Source organism: Chelonoidis abingdonii, chromosome 3, assembly GCF_003597395.2.
Source record: "Chelonoidis abingdonii isolate Lonesome George chromosome 3, CheloAbing_2.0, whole genome shotgun sequence".
Lineage (NCBI taxonomy): Eukaryota > Metazoa > Chordata > Testudines > Testudinidae > Chelonoidis > Chelonoidis abingdonii.
In genome coordinates this window covers 144,971,630-144,990,024 of record NC_133771.1, presented here as the reverse complement: position 1 = coordinate 144,990,024, position 18,395 = coordinate 144,971,630, and positions in this window count along the sequence as shown.

The following is an 18,395-nucleotide window of genomic DNA, read 5'->3' as shown; positions in this document are numbered from 1 at the left end:
TGAAATAAAAGAATCCCATTTCAATATATTATGCTTTCCTATTCTTTTCCAAGTTACTAGAACTGACACTCACTTAACCTAGCTTGGATTCATGTATCTTAGCCCTGTGGTTTCCAAATCATTGGTTCACACACTGGTACTCTTAGTCCAGGTATTTGTGACTGCTACTGGAGACTTCCCTTCCTTATCCTAGGGCCCAGTTCCTTCACCCATGCTCAGAGTGAGCAGGGTCTCAGTCCATGAGCAGTCTCAATGACACCAGTGAGAGTAAAGGTAACAGACTCTGACTCTTAATGATACATCTCTGCATTGGCCTGGCTACACCATTACTACCTTCATCCCATTCATGTGTGTGCACGCCGGCTCACAGTGGAACTTGGGCTTCTCTGAGCCTATCCTTCTAGCCTAGGGAGGACCTGCTTAGGGGTAGGGCCCTACCAAATTCACAGTCCATTTTGGTCAATTTCACAACCATAAGATTTTAAAAATCGTAAATTTCATTATGTCAGCTATTTACATCTGAAATTTCTTGGTGGTGTAATTGTAGGGATCCTGACCCAAAAAGGAGGTGTGTGTAGGTGGAGGGGGGAGATTGCAAGGGTATTGTAGGGCGGGGTTGTGGTACTGTTACCCTTTCTTCTGCGCTGCTGCTGCTGGTGGTGCTGCCTTCAGAGCTGGGCAGCTGGAGAGTGGTGGTTGCTGGCCAGGAGCCCAGCTCTGAAGGTAGAGCTGCTGCCAGCAGAAGTAAGGATGGCATGGTAAGGCACTGCTGCTGGTGGGGCACTGCCTTCAGAGCTGGGTGCCTGGCCAACAGCCATCACTTTTGTGACCCCCCCTGCAACTCCCTTTTGGGTCAGGATCCCAGTTTAAGAAGTGCTGGTCTGCCCTTTGAAATCTGTATAGTAGAGGGTAAAAGCACTCAAAAACCAGATTTCGTGGGGGGAGACCAGATTTCATGGTCCATGATCCATTTTTCTAGGCTGTGAATTTGGTAGGGGCCATGGTCCCACCCCCAGGTGGTCATGTACAGCTTCTAGAAGAAAATTCATAAAGCTAAAGAGAAAGCATAAGGAAGAAAAGAGGTTCCTCGATTTTAAGGCTAGAAGGACCACTATGATCATGTACCCTGATACTCTTGCACAGCAAGCCAAAAAATCCTTATCCAGTAATTTCTGCACGAAGCCCATAATATCAATTTGAGCTAGCACATTCATATCTTTTAGAAAGAGCAAGAGAGAGAAATTTTGTGTGAGTAGAGTCTGGGATTAAAAACTGCAGCATCCTCTGCTGCAGTCTTTTCAATGAAGAAATCATCCAGAGAGCTCCCTTAGCAGCATGCCAAAAGAAGTGAAGAAAGGCATCCCAAGCTGAGGACCTGAATTGCTTCACATACCTCTCTCTTATACAACCTGTCTGTCCAGCTTTTGCTGCATTTCTGTATCAGTAGAATCATGCCTCTTGCGCAAAGCAGCTCTCAAATAGACGTTTTCTACAGGCTAAGATTGCTTCATGGAGTATGATTGAAAGCACACAAACAAGATTTCTGGTGCAGAGCAATCTCTGCTCGTACTGTTTTTGTTACTACTTTGGAAGCCTGGTTTGAGGACAGAATATATATATTTGGTTGCCTGTCTAAAGCTTAAGTTGCAATGAATTCCGTTCAAACATGAACTTTTTCAGCGGTTTCAAGTAGTTCCATTAAATGTTTCAGGGGAGAGAGAGATGGGATGGTCTCCCAACAGGAGCTCTGTCTTGCTCTTTGCCACCTTCTAATGCTTCTCACTGCTCTCCCCGACTCTCCATAATCTTCCAGTAGTCCCTGCTGACTTCCGGTCCATGACACACCCCTCAGCTGAACTAAAATCTTGTATATTCTGCATGAAGCTGCACATTTGTGTGTTTATTGCTTGAGAGCACTTCAAAGGACCATATGGATTGAATACTTCTAGCGCCAGACCCAGGGAAAGAACCATGGTTTCTCCTGATAATGCTGCTATCTTGGGTGCACCAAGGACCATTAGATGGTATGAATGTTTGGGAAATCTGTCTGAACAATTTATGGATTATGTGTAAGTTTATGAATCCAATGCATGTAGCTGTACCAAACTCCATTTTGCCCTCTCTAGTGTCGTCTTACCTCTATGCTGGACTGAAATTCCCAAGGGTAGTGTCAAAGAGGGCTGACTATAGAGGGTCATTAACTCTAGAGGGTTCTCTATTCAAAATCAAACACATAATAACAGGAGAACTGGTTTGTCAAGGAGAGGACATCTGGCAACAAAGTTGCATGGTAGAACTCAGTGATCTGTGAGTCTCCTGACTAAGGGGCTAAAAGGTTATAAGAGAACTCAACATGGGGAAGGTTCAGGGAGACACACACAGGGCATTTGGGCAGGAGAAGGGATAGGAAGGGACCAGCCAAGTTGGGGGAGAAGGCTTCATGTTTCAGAAAACGAGCACTGTGAATAGATGGCCCCTAAATGGCCCCAGATGGCTCTGACTCCAGCCCAAAGAATGCTCTGGGCTGATGAGGAAATTGAGGCATGGAATGGGGGGTAGGGTTTATTTTTGTATAGAACTTTGTACTTCTTGTGCTATTAAAGAAAGAGCAATGGTGTGATAGAATCCTATGCACCATGTCTGTGGGTGTATAACTTACAGTCTTTTGTGTGGCCCCTTGAAGAGTTACATCAGCAGGCTCACACCTTCAGGTGGAGTTCTGGGAGAGTGAATGGCTAAGCTATGGGAGAAGCCTTACACGCCAGCACTGATTTCAGGGGCTGGGCAATGGGCCATATGGCCTAAGTTTAACCTACACATCTCCTGGGTGTGGTGTTCTGTCCCATCAATTGGCATCAACACCCCTTAGAGAGAGAGAGAGAGAGAGTCTTAAATGAGTCTGCTCGACAGTCTTTCTTAACAGTCATATGACTTTTAGCTCATGCACTAAGATCCAGAGGTCTCAAGTTCAATCTTCCCTGCCAATGACCAGGGTCTGTCGGTGTTACATAAGCTCTTAGCAGAGGGGGTGCAGATAGAAGAACTGCACCCCAAGAGTGTGCCCAGAGGCTCTACATCAGGGAGAGTACCTGGGCTTCGTTCAGACTGCGGATGCTTAAAACACCTGGAGATGTAGCTGTGGCTGGATTTCCTCACAGCTGCTGGTGAGTGGGGGCCAAAGAGGGTGTGTCAAGGTTCCTCCCCCAGTCTGAACTTTAGGGTACAGATGTGGGGACCTGCATGGACACTTCTAAGCTTAATTACTAGCTTAGATCTGGTAACACTGCCACCATCCAGAAATTTCAGTGTCTGGAACACTTACCTGTCCTCCCCAAAACCTTCCTCCCTGGGCAGCCTTGAGAGGCTTTTTTCACCAAGTTCCTGGTGAACACCGATCCAACCCTTGGATCTTAACACAAGAAGAATTTAACCATTCCCCCTCTCCTTTCCCACAAATTCCTGGGTCCAAGCCAATCCCCTTGGATCCATAAACAAGGGAAAAATCAATCAGGTTCTTAAAAGAAAACTTTAATTAAAAGAAAGAAAGGTAAAAATCATCTTCTGTAAATCCAGGATGAAAATACTTTATAAGAGGTAATCAGATTCATATAGCCACAAGGAACCCCTCTAGCTTAGGTTCAAAGTTACAGCAAACAGAGGTAAAATCCTCTCAGCAAAAAGGAACATTTACAAATTCAGAAAATAAAAATAAGACTTAACACGCCTTGCCTGGCTGTTACTTACAAGTTTGAAACATGAGAGACTGATTCAGATAGATTTGGAGAGCCTGGATGGACCGTCTGGTCCCTCTTAGTCCCAAGAGCGAACAACCCTCAAAACAAAGAGCACAAACAAAGACTTCCCCTCTCCACCAAGATTTGAAAGTATCTTGTCCCCCTATTGGTCCTCTGGTCAGGTATCAGCCAGGTTTACTTCTTAATCCTTTACAGGTAAAAGAGGCATTAACCCTTAACTATCTGTTTATGACAGGGTGCTTGACTGAAGCGGTAACAGGCTTTCCCTGAGAATGCCTGAAGGGCATCCTGATACCTTAGACTAGGGACTAACATTATAATACCTAGAAGGGCACCTAGATAAAACCTTAACTTTCTGTGGTTCATCCATTGTTAAAACATATTTCTATTAGTTACCATTTTGGCCAGCAGAAGGTTTTTAACCCCAATTACTACTTTACGATTAAGCCATCGTAGCGCTGTTCAAGTTATAGATCCATGTTATGTATTTTGTGCTGCATGCGACATCTCTCCTTATTCTATTAGGGGGTGTGTGTGTGAGAGAGAGAGAGTAGAGCAGAGCACTGCATCATACAATGCCACTGTAAGACCCATCTCCAGGACCTCAACCTGTGCATGGGCTGTAATAATATCTTGTGACAAGGTTGGACATACAGTGTGTTTATGAAAAATTGTTTATTATGTCGTTCGTACATTTGAGAAGTCTAGTGGTTTGAATACCACCCAGCAAGCCAGAGATGCCTGAGTTCTGATCCTGACGACTACAGATTCATTGTAGACAAATCCCCTTCCCCTTTCAGTTTTCCTCTTGGTAAAACTGAGGCTAATAATATTTGTCTGCCCATTTGGCAGAGCTCACCATATGCAGTACTCACTGCACGTTATGGCTAATGTTTCCATTGACTTGTTTCTTTTACAAACTCCTTTAGTAAAGGTCAGGGTAGATCCTTTCCACAGACTTTCTGGCTTTGAGCACCCCCAGCTCTTGCTGGTGTCAAAGCCAGCAACTGATGTGAGGGCTGCAACATGTGACCTCTATGGGATTCAGAATGGCTCAGCATCCTTCTACTTTCATGCCTAAATATGGATTTAGCAGCACTTTAGGCACCCAAGCTTGAAAATATTGGCCTCAATTAGCATATGGAAATATAAATCACAGTAATAGATGCAGAAGTGAACCATCAATACTGGTATAGAAATTGTTATTCATAAAATTACCATGATATTTTCATAAGTCAACAAAAATAGAAAAGGAAGAAGAGCACAAGGAGCAGAAAGGAAGCTGAGGCCACTCCAGTCATTATTAAGGTCCATAAATACCCCGTGACACTGTTTGCAAGAGTTGTTCACCTGGTCAAATTCCATCATGGCTTATTCCAGTTCATCTACCTAAAAGTTTCCTTCATTGTTTAACACAAGGCGCCATCATCTGATTCGTCCTTTTTACTGAGTCTCAACTGACAGTTCATTTCATCTGAAGTTGGGACCTGGCCTATGAAGTTCCTTGTGTTTTAACAGATTACTGGAAGCTATGTGTGTCATAAATAGATAGCTAAGGGTTAATGTCTCTTTCACCTGGAAAGGGTTAACAAACAACACCTGACCAGAGGACCAATCAGGAAACAAGATACTTTCAAATCTCAAGGGAGGGAAGCCTTTGTTTGTGGTTTTTGGATTTTGGGTTGTTCTCTCTAGGCTGTGAGAGTGACCACACATACCTGCAGGCTCTCTCATCTTCTGTTCCAATTTTGTAAGTACAAAGGTAGAAAGACAGTTTAGTCTTTTTAATTGTTTTTCTGTATTTGCAACTGTGTATCTGGCTGGTGGAGTTTTAATGTGTATTTGGCTGAAAGTATCTTAAATTGTATTTCTGCTGGAGAAAGCTTTCTTTCTATTGTCTATAAGCTAAAAGACCCTGTATATTTACCATCTAGATTACAAAGATAACTTGTACTTTTTTTTCTTTCTTTTTATTAAAAGTTTTGTTTTTTAAGACCTGTTTGATTTTTTTCCCTAGTTGAGGCTCAAGGTAACTGAGTCTGTACTCACCAGGGAATTGATGGGGGAGAAGGGAGAGATAAATTTCCTCTTTGTTTTAGATTCATGGAGCTTGAATCTGTGTTGCCTCTGGGTGAGGGGAGAGAGGAGAGGTGAGGGGGAATTCCTCTGTGTGTTAGATTCAAGGGGTTTGAATTACAGTATCTTCCAGGGTAACCTAGGGAGGGAAAGAGTTTACTTTCCTTGTATTACGATCCAGGGGGTCTGGATCTTGGGTGGTCTCCAGGGAAGGTTTTGGGGAGACCAGAGTGTACCAGGCACTGGAATTCCTGGTTGGTGGCAGCACTACAGGATCTAAGCTGGTAATTAAGCTTACAGGATTCATGCTGGTACCCATATTTTGGACGCTAAGGTTCAAATTTGGGAATTATACCATGACACTGTGGTTTCAGAGTTTAAAGTGGGTTGTAAGCACTTTATTCTCTATGACCTTGGAGTGAGTCATTGTATTCCTGGGAGTTTGAAAAGGAGTGGCATTTTAATGAGGAGTGGGTAGGCAATTGGAAAAAACAATCACCCTGACAGCATGTGACAAAGAAGAACCCCACTAAAAAGCTCTCCTGGGATGACTGCATTATCTTTGCCCACAGCTGTTTGTGTCTATTGGTAAAATACCAAACAACTTTTACAGAAAGGTTTCTTTTGACTATGCAATCTGTTGTGAGGAAAATTGTAGCTGACTGAAATATGACCTATATCACCTCACAGCTGATGCTGATAAAATACCTCAGTGAATTTTTAGTTGGGTCCCTGTAGAGTTGGGTACAAAAAGAAAGCACAGCTTGCTCTGAAGGCGAGCACTGCCATAAATCTAAAGCTATTTATGCCTCCTTTTCATTGCATCAGTCTCAGAGCAGCTCACTTTTGCTGTCCTCTGATAAATATTTAGCAAGATGATGATCTTCTACAAACAATACTTGGCCATTCCTAGAATCCATTCCTATAGGTGCTGAGTGCAGTCAGTGCCACTCAGGATTAGACATCTGTCTACCTAGGATCTCATATTGCTTTTGTCACAAACATATACATTAATTTAGCCTCATAAGATCTGTATAAGGATCTTATGAGGCTAAATTAATGTATATGTTTGTGACAAAAGCAATTTGAGATCCTGTTAGGGAAGTCTTAGTAGCCGTGCTTTACAGAAGGGAACTGAAGCACACACAGTGTGAGGATTAACTTTTGTTGCCTGAAGTCACCCAGAAAGCAATGTGTAGACCTGGACTCTTCACCATACTCGGCTGTTTTAACATAAGACTATTCTTCTTCCTTAAAATGAGAGGTTCCGCTCTGATCTTCATTTCCAAACCATTGATAAGTATTTCTTAGCGTTCATAAATGGGACTGAAAATTATTTTTTTCAATGTCAAGTAGCTGCTAAAGACCCTTTCTGCTTGGTCACATGGCCCATTCTGTTTATCTTCTTGTCTTTCTTTTCTTTTTAAAGGCAGCTGCTTGCAACCACTGCCTGGGATTCATTATTTACTGTTGGCCTACAGAGGTGTGTCATGGGAGTTGAGTTGTTTGAAAGACAGGCACTCTGAGATAGAAAGAAAAAGACAGGATATCGCTGAGTGGACCCAAGCTGACTAGCACACAACATTACAAAATTATAATATATATTTTACCTATATATGTAGTGTGATTTCTGTCATCTGCTGTACTTACTTTTGTGTCTTCCTTTGTGCGATGGTCTTTTTCAAAACTGCTGCAGCTAATTATAGCAAATGACAGGCAGGGTCTTCCTCCACATTTCATTAATATAGTTTAGATTTCAAATCTAGACTCTAATTTAGTAGATCAGAGACATGGTCACTAGAAGCAGTTTTGTAACTGCTACAATATGGCCCGCACCGCAAACCAAATGACACCAAATAAGGGGCTCCAAACACATTAAAAAAGCTGTTGGATTATCTGAGTGAGTGCCTAGACTCCTAACCATAGGCACTGACTTCATGGATGCTCTGGGGCTGGAGCACCCACAGACAAAAAACTGTGGATGTCATAATCGATAAGGTGCTGGAGTTGTGCTTGCTCCTGATAAATGATTGCTACTTGCATGTACTGTTGCTCCATACCAAAAAAACAGGCTAACATTGAACTTTGCTAGATGTGGCTCATATACAGGCTCCACCTCCTACAAGCTGCATGCAGTTTAGCAATACCCATGAATCCTCACAGACTTCCAAGGGAAGCTGGTAGAAGTGCTGGCTCATTAGCATCATTCCTCCTTTCTTGCATCTTTTCAGAAGCATGGTCACTTACATGAGGTGTGTAGAAGACGTGGAAGAAGCTAAACAAAAACAACCAACAGCAGTAAGCTATTTTAGAGTGTTCATGGCAGACTGTTGGTGCACTTCAGGAACAACTCAACTGGCCTTCAGGCTTAGTCCTCTCGGTGACATTCTGTACCTCGGAGGAATACCCTGCACCCCCATATTCATCCTTATAATATAATTGTGTTGTATCTAGTGCAAAGTTTGCCATGTCAGGTGTCTTCAGAAGGCTCATGATGCACTGAGCATTGTTGTTATAGTAGTGTTGTAGGTTGTAATTTCATATATATGGTTATGAGGCTGAAAATGTGTCCACATGGCTTAAAACAAGCCCAGGCAAAACTCTCCAAGAGCAGAGGGGCAGTTCACACTCATCTGGGCATGTATGGGACAAACCCAGCCCAGCCTCACAGAGACAGTGTCCTTGGGTTTGTCCCATACATGCCCAGATGAGTGTGAACTGCCCTTCTGCTCTTGGAGATCTTTTCCTGGCAGCAACAAAGGATCTGTTGGACTCTCAAGTGAGTCACCCCGCTTTCCTTGGTCAGTTTGGGACTATGATGAGGTAATCATCACCTGACTCTGAAGGGTGGGTGGAGTAAAGCCAAGAGGGAAGAAAGAACATGATAAAAGGGAGAGACGTTTGCCATGCACTTCCTCTCTCTTCCACCTACATCTACAGACACCACACCAAGCGACTGAAGCGCTGATCAAAGGGGAGAGCCTGGCTGAGGAGTGAGCAGCCAGCCTGTGGAAAGAATCATCTAAGTTTGTAAGGGCATTGAAAGTGTTAAGATCAGCTTAGAATGCGTTTTGCTTTTATTTCATTTGACCAAATCCAACTTGTTGTGCTTTGACTTATAATCACTTAAAATCTATCTTTGTAGTTAATAAATTTGTTTGTTTATTCTACCTGAAGCAGTGCATTTGGTCTGAAGCAAGTTAGAGACTCCCCTTGGGATAAAAATCCTGGTACATAGAATTTCTTTGTTAAACTGATGAACTCATAAAAGCTTGCAGCGCCCAGTAGGCATAACTGGACGCTGCAAGCTGGAGGTTCCTAGGGTTGTGTCCAGGACCGGAGATATTGGCTAGCGTCATTCGGCACAATCCAAGGAGCAGCTTCCATGTCAGAGGCTGTGTGTGAACAGCCCAGGAGCAGGGGTTCTCACAGCAGAGTAGGGTAAGGCTGGCTCCTAGAGTCAAGGATTGGAGTGACCTAGCACATCACCGGTCCAGATAACACCAGCGGAACGTCACACTTTCCAAGCACAGGCCAGCTGCCTACTAAATCACACTGTGGTATTGTTTATTGCTATATTTTCCCCTGAATAAAATATAATTTAGAAAAATGTATAATGGAACTTGTTTCAGCCCTGTAGTTTAAAATGTGGGTGTGAAGCTTACATAGTGCCATCAGAAATGCTGTTATTTTCCCCATTATCCTTAATAACAGGTAGGTGTTAGCATCAATCAGTACTTTGGTGACAAAGGCCAGACTAATGTTCCAAAAAACACTGGTTTGTATCCTTATTGCACTTTAGCCAGTATCAAGCCTGCATGAAAACAATTCATTAATCTACTTTCCTGTTGGCATACATAACATTGCTTAAGATTATGCACTTATTCTGCTGGTTCATTGCTAATGGATATTCTCAAAGGGTTTTGTATATGCTATTAGAAAGGTCACAACTTCTGGAGTAGAACCAGCTTTACAAGAGTTCATTCTGAAGGGCTTGTAAAAGTTTAGAGCATCTCTGCTCATGCAGAGCCAGTTTAATAGTTTGGTCCAAAAATGTTAGCAGAGCTTCTCTGCGCTTACAAATTAAGGGCCTCGCAGCTACCAGAAGTGCCATTTAAATCAATGAGACTGCTCCCTGGAGCACTGTCCATCCAGATGCAGTATATAGGGAGGAAAATCTTCAAGGTCTTTTATGGATGGCCCATTAAAAATGTATTTATTATGTATGTAGCACCAGCCTCACACTAGGCACTTTACAGGCAGGTAAAGTGGCAAGGGGCATGCTCCAAGGAGTTTGCAATCCAAGAGCGTGAGTTTGCAAACTTTAACTCATACAAATAGTGCCCTTGGGGCCAACGTGAATAAGGTTGATATTAGGTTGAAAGATGGGAGATGGAATGCAAAGCAATGCAATTGATTGGTTATAACAGCCTCAAAAACTCACCCTACTCAGTGATGATAATCATAAATACCCTTAAACTGAGTTAAAAAAAAATAAAATAAAATTTACACAATAAAATTGCCCTTTAACTAATGTTAAAAGTTTATTCAAACCAGGAAGAGTAAAGGGGGGAAAAAAAGAAAAGAAAAAAAAGCTGTTTTTCTTAATGTATCCTTGTGTGGCTAGGCATTGCAGGAGTTCCCAAAGCAGAATGCACAGTACCTAATGTGCTTTAGTACTTACAAAGAATGGGACAACTTGTCGGACAAGGGTTAAATCCTGCCATTGATCTGTGTTCCTGGTTGCCATTAAAGTCAGTGGGAGATGCAGGTGCCCATCCATGGCAAATTTAGCCCCAAGAGCCTATCACTTCTCATCATTGGCGATGGGTGTCAAAATCAACATATCATACACATTTTTGTGTAACCATTGTTAAAGTATCATTTAGTCTTGCAGTCATCGTATCAAATAAATTCACCCAAACAAGCCAACTGAGAAAAATGAAGTGCTGTAATGCAGCCAGTAAGTTACACTTTATAGAGTTTTAATCAGTCCCACTTAGGAGTTTATGGAACACAAGTTTCTTGGCTGTAACAACATTTATTCATAACGTTACATGGAGCAAAAAGACAGAGCAGAATCCATTTGCAATTTCTGGCCTGCTAACTAAGGTGAGAAACACCATTTGAAATCTGTCATGAACATCAGGCATACATAATGCACTTGGCTTTAAATCGATGGTCGAGGTAGACAGATGAATTGATAAATGATGCAAAGTTATACTAAAAGCAGCCCAAAGGACAGTCCGGGGGTGAGTCACTGAAGGAAGAGGAGCTCTGTGCAGTTGTCAGTCTGAATTCTCCACACATCAGATGCTTTCACAGCACTCTATCCAGACCTCCTGCACTTAACCCCTGGGGTGACCGACCGTTATTTATTTACAGAGGACAGCAATCAGATAATGAATTCAGTTGAAAGTTATTGTAGCTATAAATGGTGAATGGGAGATTTGAGGTGAGTTTGGAGGTATAAACCATTCTCTTTGGGAACTGGTGATTGAGAGGCCTTGACACAAGTTGTACATAGGGTTCATGCATTTATCAAATTTATAGGCCAAAACCTCTGGGGGAAAAGATACATGTGTAGGGTCTCCCCCTTTAGCAAGAGGGCTGTGCCCCAAGAGAAGGGACACACGTTCGAGCCCCCCGGGGAGGGGGCCAGGACACAGATTCCCCGAGCAGTCGGATGGAAATGGGAGGAGGATGTAGCCCTCAGTCACCATGACAACCCTATTCTCTCATCTAATGGGAGGAGGGGAGACAACAGCAATTCTCAGCAGTCATTAAAGGGCAAAAGAGAGCGAGGCAGCACTGCAAGCAGTCGCTGACCCCCAGAAGAGCCCCGCCGAGGAAAGCAGGAGGGAGGCTGCTGGTATCCTGCCTTTCCCTGCATGAGGCAAACCAGCCAGGGAGCAGAGGGGCAAGGAGGTTTCCCTGTAGCCTGCCCATATACAGCAACTGGCATCTCTGTAATTTCAGCCTACAGGAAAGCCTCAGGAGGGGATAGGGTTGCCAGGCATCCAGTTTTCGCCAGGTGTGACGTTATTGATATAAACTGGGACCATATAGAACATTGGTTGCAACCAAGGTCCTGTAGTGGCACCAAATCCTATGTAAAGGGGGTCATATAAGATGTCTAAGACCAGGTTATGGGTTACTGGTTATGATTATGCTGTCTGTATGTCTGTATCATTTTTGTAGCTGAAGTTATGAATATTGGCTGTATGCTGTCTGTATTTCAAACTTGTGCTGTGTTACTGGGAATGATCCCAGACAAGTTGGTGTCAGCTCTGTTTAGCCTGCTTGATGGCCCATTGAGGAACATCAGCTACACAATTGACCCATTTAGAGGAGGCGGATACGCCTTGTGACTCAGCAGGATGTGCAGAAACTGGCCCATGTGACTGCAGACTCCATTTTGCTGTAACTTTCCACAATAGGAACAAAGGAGTGTTCTTCCACCTGGAAAAGCCTATATAAGGCGAAGGCCTCATCTCCATTTTGTCTTCAATCCTGCTTCTTACCTCTGGAGGGACTTTGCTACAAGCTGAAGCTCTGAGGGACTGAGCACCCATGCCAGCTGGGCATGTTCTTCCAGAGACTTGCTTTAAAAAACCTGCAGTTTACTCCATCACTGTACAAAGCCTGAACTAAGAACTTTGCCATTACGTATGTAATCATGTTCCATTTAACCAATTCTAGCTCTCATCTTATCTATTTTCTTTTAGAATTAAAAAACCCTTTTAGAATTTTAGATCCTAAAGGATGGCAACAGCGGATTGTGGGTAAGATCTGATGTGTATATTGACTGGGTCTGGGGCTTGGTCCTTTGGGATTGAGAGAACCTTTTCTTTTACTGGGTGTTGGTTTTCATAACCATTCATCCCTGGAAAGATGCACTGTGGGTGATACTGGGACCTGAAGTGTCTAAGGGAATTGCTTGTGTGACTTGTGTTAGCCAGTGGGTGAAAAACCGAGTCATTCTGTCCTGGCTTGGTTGGTTTCCTTAGGAGTCGAAAAACCCCATCCTTGGGCTGTGGACTTGCCTTTTGAGCAATGGTCTGAATGCCACTCTCAGTTGGGTCCTGCCAGGAAACCCACTCCGTCACACCAGGAAGCCTGGTCAAAAGGGACTCGGTGGCTTCAGTCAGACCACTGACTGAGCACTCCAGAGTCCTGGTCGGCGGTGCAGCGGCAGGGTCTAGCAGGCTCCTTGTGGTCCCGAACAGCTGCTGCTGTCCCTGCGACGGTTTATCAAGGACTTGGGAGCATTACAACTAAGGTGGGTGCCATTAATTTCTTTATTAAAGGAAAAAGGACAGTGGTGGGAATTTAACACCAATAAAAATCGAGGGATGGGGTGTAATAGCGGTTTACAATAGACAATGATGGGGGGGTTTCCTAATTGAAACAGTGTAGGAGTTCTAACAGTGGGGTACAGTAAGTGGGGTTCAGACAATGGGATACAGTCATCAATAAGAACTCAACTATTATAAGGAACATTCTAGTTACAGTGGAAATCAAAACATACCAAAAAGAAATGCAAATAAAATGGTAGCTTCTATATAAATATGGTTAACAATCTTGATAGAAATGTATTACCATCCCTTTGAGAAGGGCAATGGCTCTTGGTAACCAACTTTAAGGGGCCCTCCCTTTTGAGAAGGGCAGTGGCCCTGCTAAACAACTTAACAGCCAGGGAGGGTCGGCCACAGGAGAACAAAAACAAAATGGAGTATGGGGACAGCTGTAAGAAACAAAATGGAATAGGGGGATAGCTGTAACAGACAGCTGCTAGGTGTAGGCATGTGGCCCCTAGGCGTAGGGGCGAACATGGAGGTACTGTGGCCAATGGGAGCTGCAGGGGTGGCGGCTGCAGCCAGGGCCAACACACAGAGCCACCTGGCTGCTCCTGTGTCTGGGAGCCAGACATGCCGGCCACCTCCAGGAGCCATCTGAGGTAAGCGCTGCCTGGAGCCCTCCCGCCCCCACTATCCCCCAGCCCTGAGCCCTCTCCCACACCCTAACGTCCTTCCAGAGCTTGCATCCCCTCCCACATCCCAATGCCTTGCCCCAGCTTGATCCCTCACTTCCTCCTGCACCCCAACCCCCTGCCCCAGCCAGAGAAAGTGAGTGGCGGTGGGGGAGAGCGAGTGGGATGAAGTGAGTGGCTGGCTCTCAGAGAAAGGTGGGGCAGGGGTGGGGCCTGGGGGAAGGGGCGGAGCAGAGGGTGGAGTAAAGGTATTTGGTTTTGTGTGATTAGAAAATTGTCAGCCCTAGGAGGGGACAATCTGCACCTCCAGCCTGCCAGCAACAGGAGACAGCCAGTCTCTCCTGCTGACCCTGCAGCAGCCCATTCTGGAGCCAGTATTTTGGATCCAGAGTCCCGACCTGCTTGCAGAAGCAGATTAAGATTTATTGGGGCCCTGGACATAAAGAACATTTGGGTCCCTTAACCTCCACCACGTGGCCCTGCCCCCTGCTCCTCTCCTTTGCCCAAGCCTCACCCCCTGGCTTGGCTGGAAGCCAGGCCACTGTGCGGAACCCTGGACTGTCTTCCTGCAGTGTGTGGAATGCCCTGGGGGGCAAGGCCATGGGTCAGGGGCTGATCTCAGGCACCCCGGCACCCTGCCCAGGGCAGGTGGAGGGGCTAGGTTTCCCCACAGATACCCTGACTCCATGAGTGACTCTTACTACAGCCTAGAGTGAACATATATCCCATTTTGGCTGGGCCAGTCCCCTTTTTAAGCCCTGCCCTGGATGTTCTGACTTTTTTGTCAAAACTGGGCATTTGTCCTGGTTGGTCCATGCTGGAGCTTGTTTGCGATTCTCGGGGGGACTGCATGGTCACCTGTGCTGCTGAGTTCAGCACGCTGACCAAACAGGAAATGAAATTCAATATTTCCCCAGGCTTTTCCTGTGTAACTGGCTAGTGCATCAGAGTTGAAAGTGCTGTCCAGAGCAGTCACATTGGAGCACTCTGGGATAGCTCCTGGAGGCCAATAACATCGAATTGCATCTGCACTACCCCAAATTAGACTCAGCAAGATCGATTTAACATTTGCCAGGGAGGATTACAGAAGTTGATTTTATGAGCCCTTTTGGTCGACGGAACTGGTTGGTTGTGCAGATGCATTCATTATAAAATCGACCTAGCATGGCTAAATTCGACCTAACCCCAAAGACTAGGGCTTAGTATGGTTCACTTCTTCTCACTGGAAGCTGTGCCAAGTAGCTGTATTCTTTAGCACACCAGCAGGAGGAGTCGGGCACCTACCAGCAAGCCCAGGTGACAGAAACTTTGGAACTATTCAAAGACTGTGAGGTACACATCTCCTGTTCACATATCATACGGGCATTAAGCCACTGCCAAAAGGGAGAGCACACGTTTTCATTGCCATTTGTACTGTCTCAGCCTTGGCCGAAGTCCCTCACCAGGCTGCTGTGTTTAGGGCTCAACATGCTGGACTCATGTGCTTTAAATTTCCTGAGTAAGTGTAGGCTTCAACACTATCACTTTCTTTGGCTTCACTTCCTGGCCATAAACCAGAGGCAACGCGGGAGGAGGAAGATCACACAGGGTCACAGGCCCCCCCCAGATTTCAGTGAGGGTTTATATGCCCTGCCCTGAACCCTGCTGCATATCACCTGAACCTTTAAATTATGCCCCCACACTTTTAACAGTTACATGTTGTCTCTGACATAAACTCTGTCTGTTACTTCTTCACAGAGTAAAGGAGTACCAGCAGTGCTAGGGCACCAGGAGCATGGTTATGATTTGCTGGTTATGATTATGCTATCTGTATGTGTGTATCATTTTTGTAGTTGAAGTTATGAGTATTGGCTATGTACTTGTATCTCAATGTATTTTAATTGTAAGTAGCCTCAGTGAAGCATTTGGTCAGCTTCTTGAGACAGCACTAAGTGCCCAATCAAGAAAAACTTGGCTGACAATGAACTTTGAGAGACGCCAACCCACATCTGAGCTTTCCTGGGAATGTTCAAACTAACACATAAACAGTGGCATCTGCCTGTAAAGAGCAGAGTCATGCATGGACATGTGACTAGCCCATGTGATTCCAGGCTCCATCTAGCCACTGTGATTCCCACAGTGAGAACGGAGGGGTGTCCTTCCGCATGGCAGAGGATATAAAAGGCCCTGGAAACCCCTCCATTTTGTCTTTAACCTTTGCTTATGACCTCTAGAGGAACTGTGCTTGAAACTGAAGCTCTGAACGACCCATCCCAGCTGTAGATGTACTCCAGAGACTTGATTTGTACCTGCAGTTTATTCCATCACTGCTACAAACCTGAAACAAGACCTTTGCCATTACTGTATGTAATTGAGTCCATTTAACCAATTCTAGTTCTCATCTATATCTTTTTCCTTTTATGAATAACCCTTTAGATTTTAGATTCTAAAGAATTGGCATCAACATGATTTGCGGGTAAGATCTAACTTGTATATTGACCTGGGTCTGGGGCTTGGACCTTTGGGATTGGGAGAAAAGACGGTTACTCACCTTAGTAACTGTTGTTCTTCGAGGTGTGTTGCTCATATCCATTCCAGTAGGTGTGCGCGCGCCGCGTGCACGTTCATCGGAGACTTTTACCGTAGCAACACTCGGTGGGCTGGCAGGTTGCCCCCTGGAGTGCCCCCATTGGCGCCCATATATACCCTATGGCCCATCTCTCCTCAGGTCCTTCTTGCGGCTTATCTACAGAGGGGAAGGAGCGGTGGGAATGGATATAAGCAACACATCTCGATGAACAACAGTCTAATGATAACCGCTTTTCATTTTGAGTAAGTGCTCTATCAATCCAGACTATTCCCAAAGCCTTACCTATCAGTGGTCGGATGTAGATTACGTTGCGGAAAGTAAGACCGTGAGCCGAAGGCCGGCATTCGTCTCTAATATCTCAACCAGGCCTGTTTATGCGATGTGGAATGCATGTGCACGGTACGACCAGTAGCAGCCGCATAGTCTTGGTATCGGGACCGGACCAGAAAGCGGCAGAAGAGGCTTCAGAGCCCGTAGTAGATATGGGCAGTAGTTCGGCCAATTGGATGTAACTAATCATAACACGTCCAACAAGACGTCACCCATGATGAAATCCACTGGGATACAGGAGACCTTCTTTATGCTCCCCACTCTATGAAGAACTGGAAACCGGGAGCGTGCTTTGAAGTGCCTATCCTGCGAAGAGTAAACTGAAAGCCGCAGACATCCAGAGTGTCGTACGCTGCTGGTCCGAAGGATGCGTGCGCTTCGGAAGTAAAGAACCGGGCTGCAATTGAAAAAACTGTCTTATATTGAAAGCAGAGACCCCTTCGGAAGAATGTGGAGGTACGTAAAGCATTTATCGTTTGTAAATATTGGTAAGGTCTACACCAACCGCACGGGTCTCAATACCTCTCTAGGCCGATGATAGCTACGAGGTAAAGGCCTGTCTTCCGAATACAGATCTAGATAAGGAAGTTGACTAACAGCCATCAAAAGTCCGGGCCCAGAGTACTTAGACAGCACCAGGTGAGATCCCATGTAGGGAGGACTATACCGGGGTAGGTCTCCCAATCCCTAAGGAATCTGAAACTAGGGTTAGAAAGTGAAGCCGGACTCTCCAGATGGACAGGGGAATTGCGCCAGATGGACCCAATGGAAGAAGGCTATGCTTCCTTAGATACAAACAAAAGTCCAGAATAACAGGACTGGAACTTAGCGACCAGGAACCTGTGTACACCAGTAGAGAACCGGTCCACTTAGTGAATAAGTTGTCCACTGTAGACGGTTTCGCTAACCCAAAAGACCTGCTCACCTGCTGGAGCACTGGGCGCTCAGACTCTTTAACCGACAAACGCCACGCCGTCAGTGCAGGACGAAGGTGCTGCGCTGAAGCCGCCGAAGTCCTGCGTTACAAAGGTCGGTAAAGTGCGATGGTATCAGAGTCGCTAGACAGTTTCGAGCAGCATGGATATCCAATGCTATGTCCGGCGCCGTACGATCAGATCAATGGCCTTGTCCCGCGATAGCTTAGCAGGACCTTGTGATTAAGGGGAAAGGGTGAATAGCAATAAAGAGACCCCTTCTCCATAATGAGAAAGGTCCCCGGGAGACGACCGTGGAAGCGACCCTGCAGGACAGAACACTTGACGACTTCCGTTCTCTTGTAGGAGGGCGAATAAGATTCTATTCTGGGAAAGCGCCCACTGTCTGGAAAACACGAAAGTTAGGTCCTAGAGGAATACCATCGTGTATCAGGAGACACCGCTCAGGCGGTCCGCTAGAGTGTTCCGGACCCCCGGGAGGAAGGAGGCTATCAAGTCTATTGACTGGGCTATACAAAAGTCCCACAGTTGCATTGCCTCTTTGCAAAGAGGAGAAGACCGTGTCCCTCCTTGTTTGTTTATGTAATACATGGCCGTTGTGTTGTCCGTAAAAATGGCAACACAACGGCCCTGTAGGTGTTGGTGAAAGGCGTGGCGCGCCAACCTGACCGCCCTGAGTTCGCGGACATTGATGTGAAGGTGGAGTTCCGGCAAGGACCAAAGTCCTTGGGTACGCA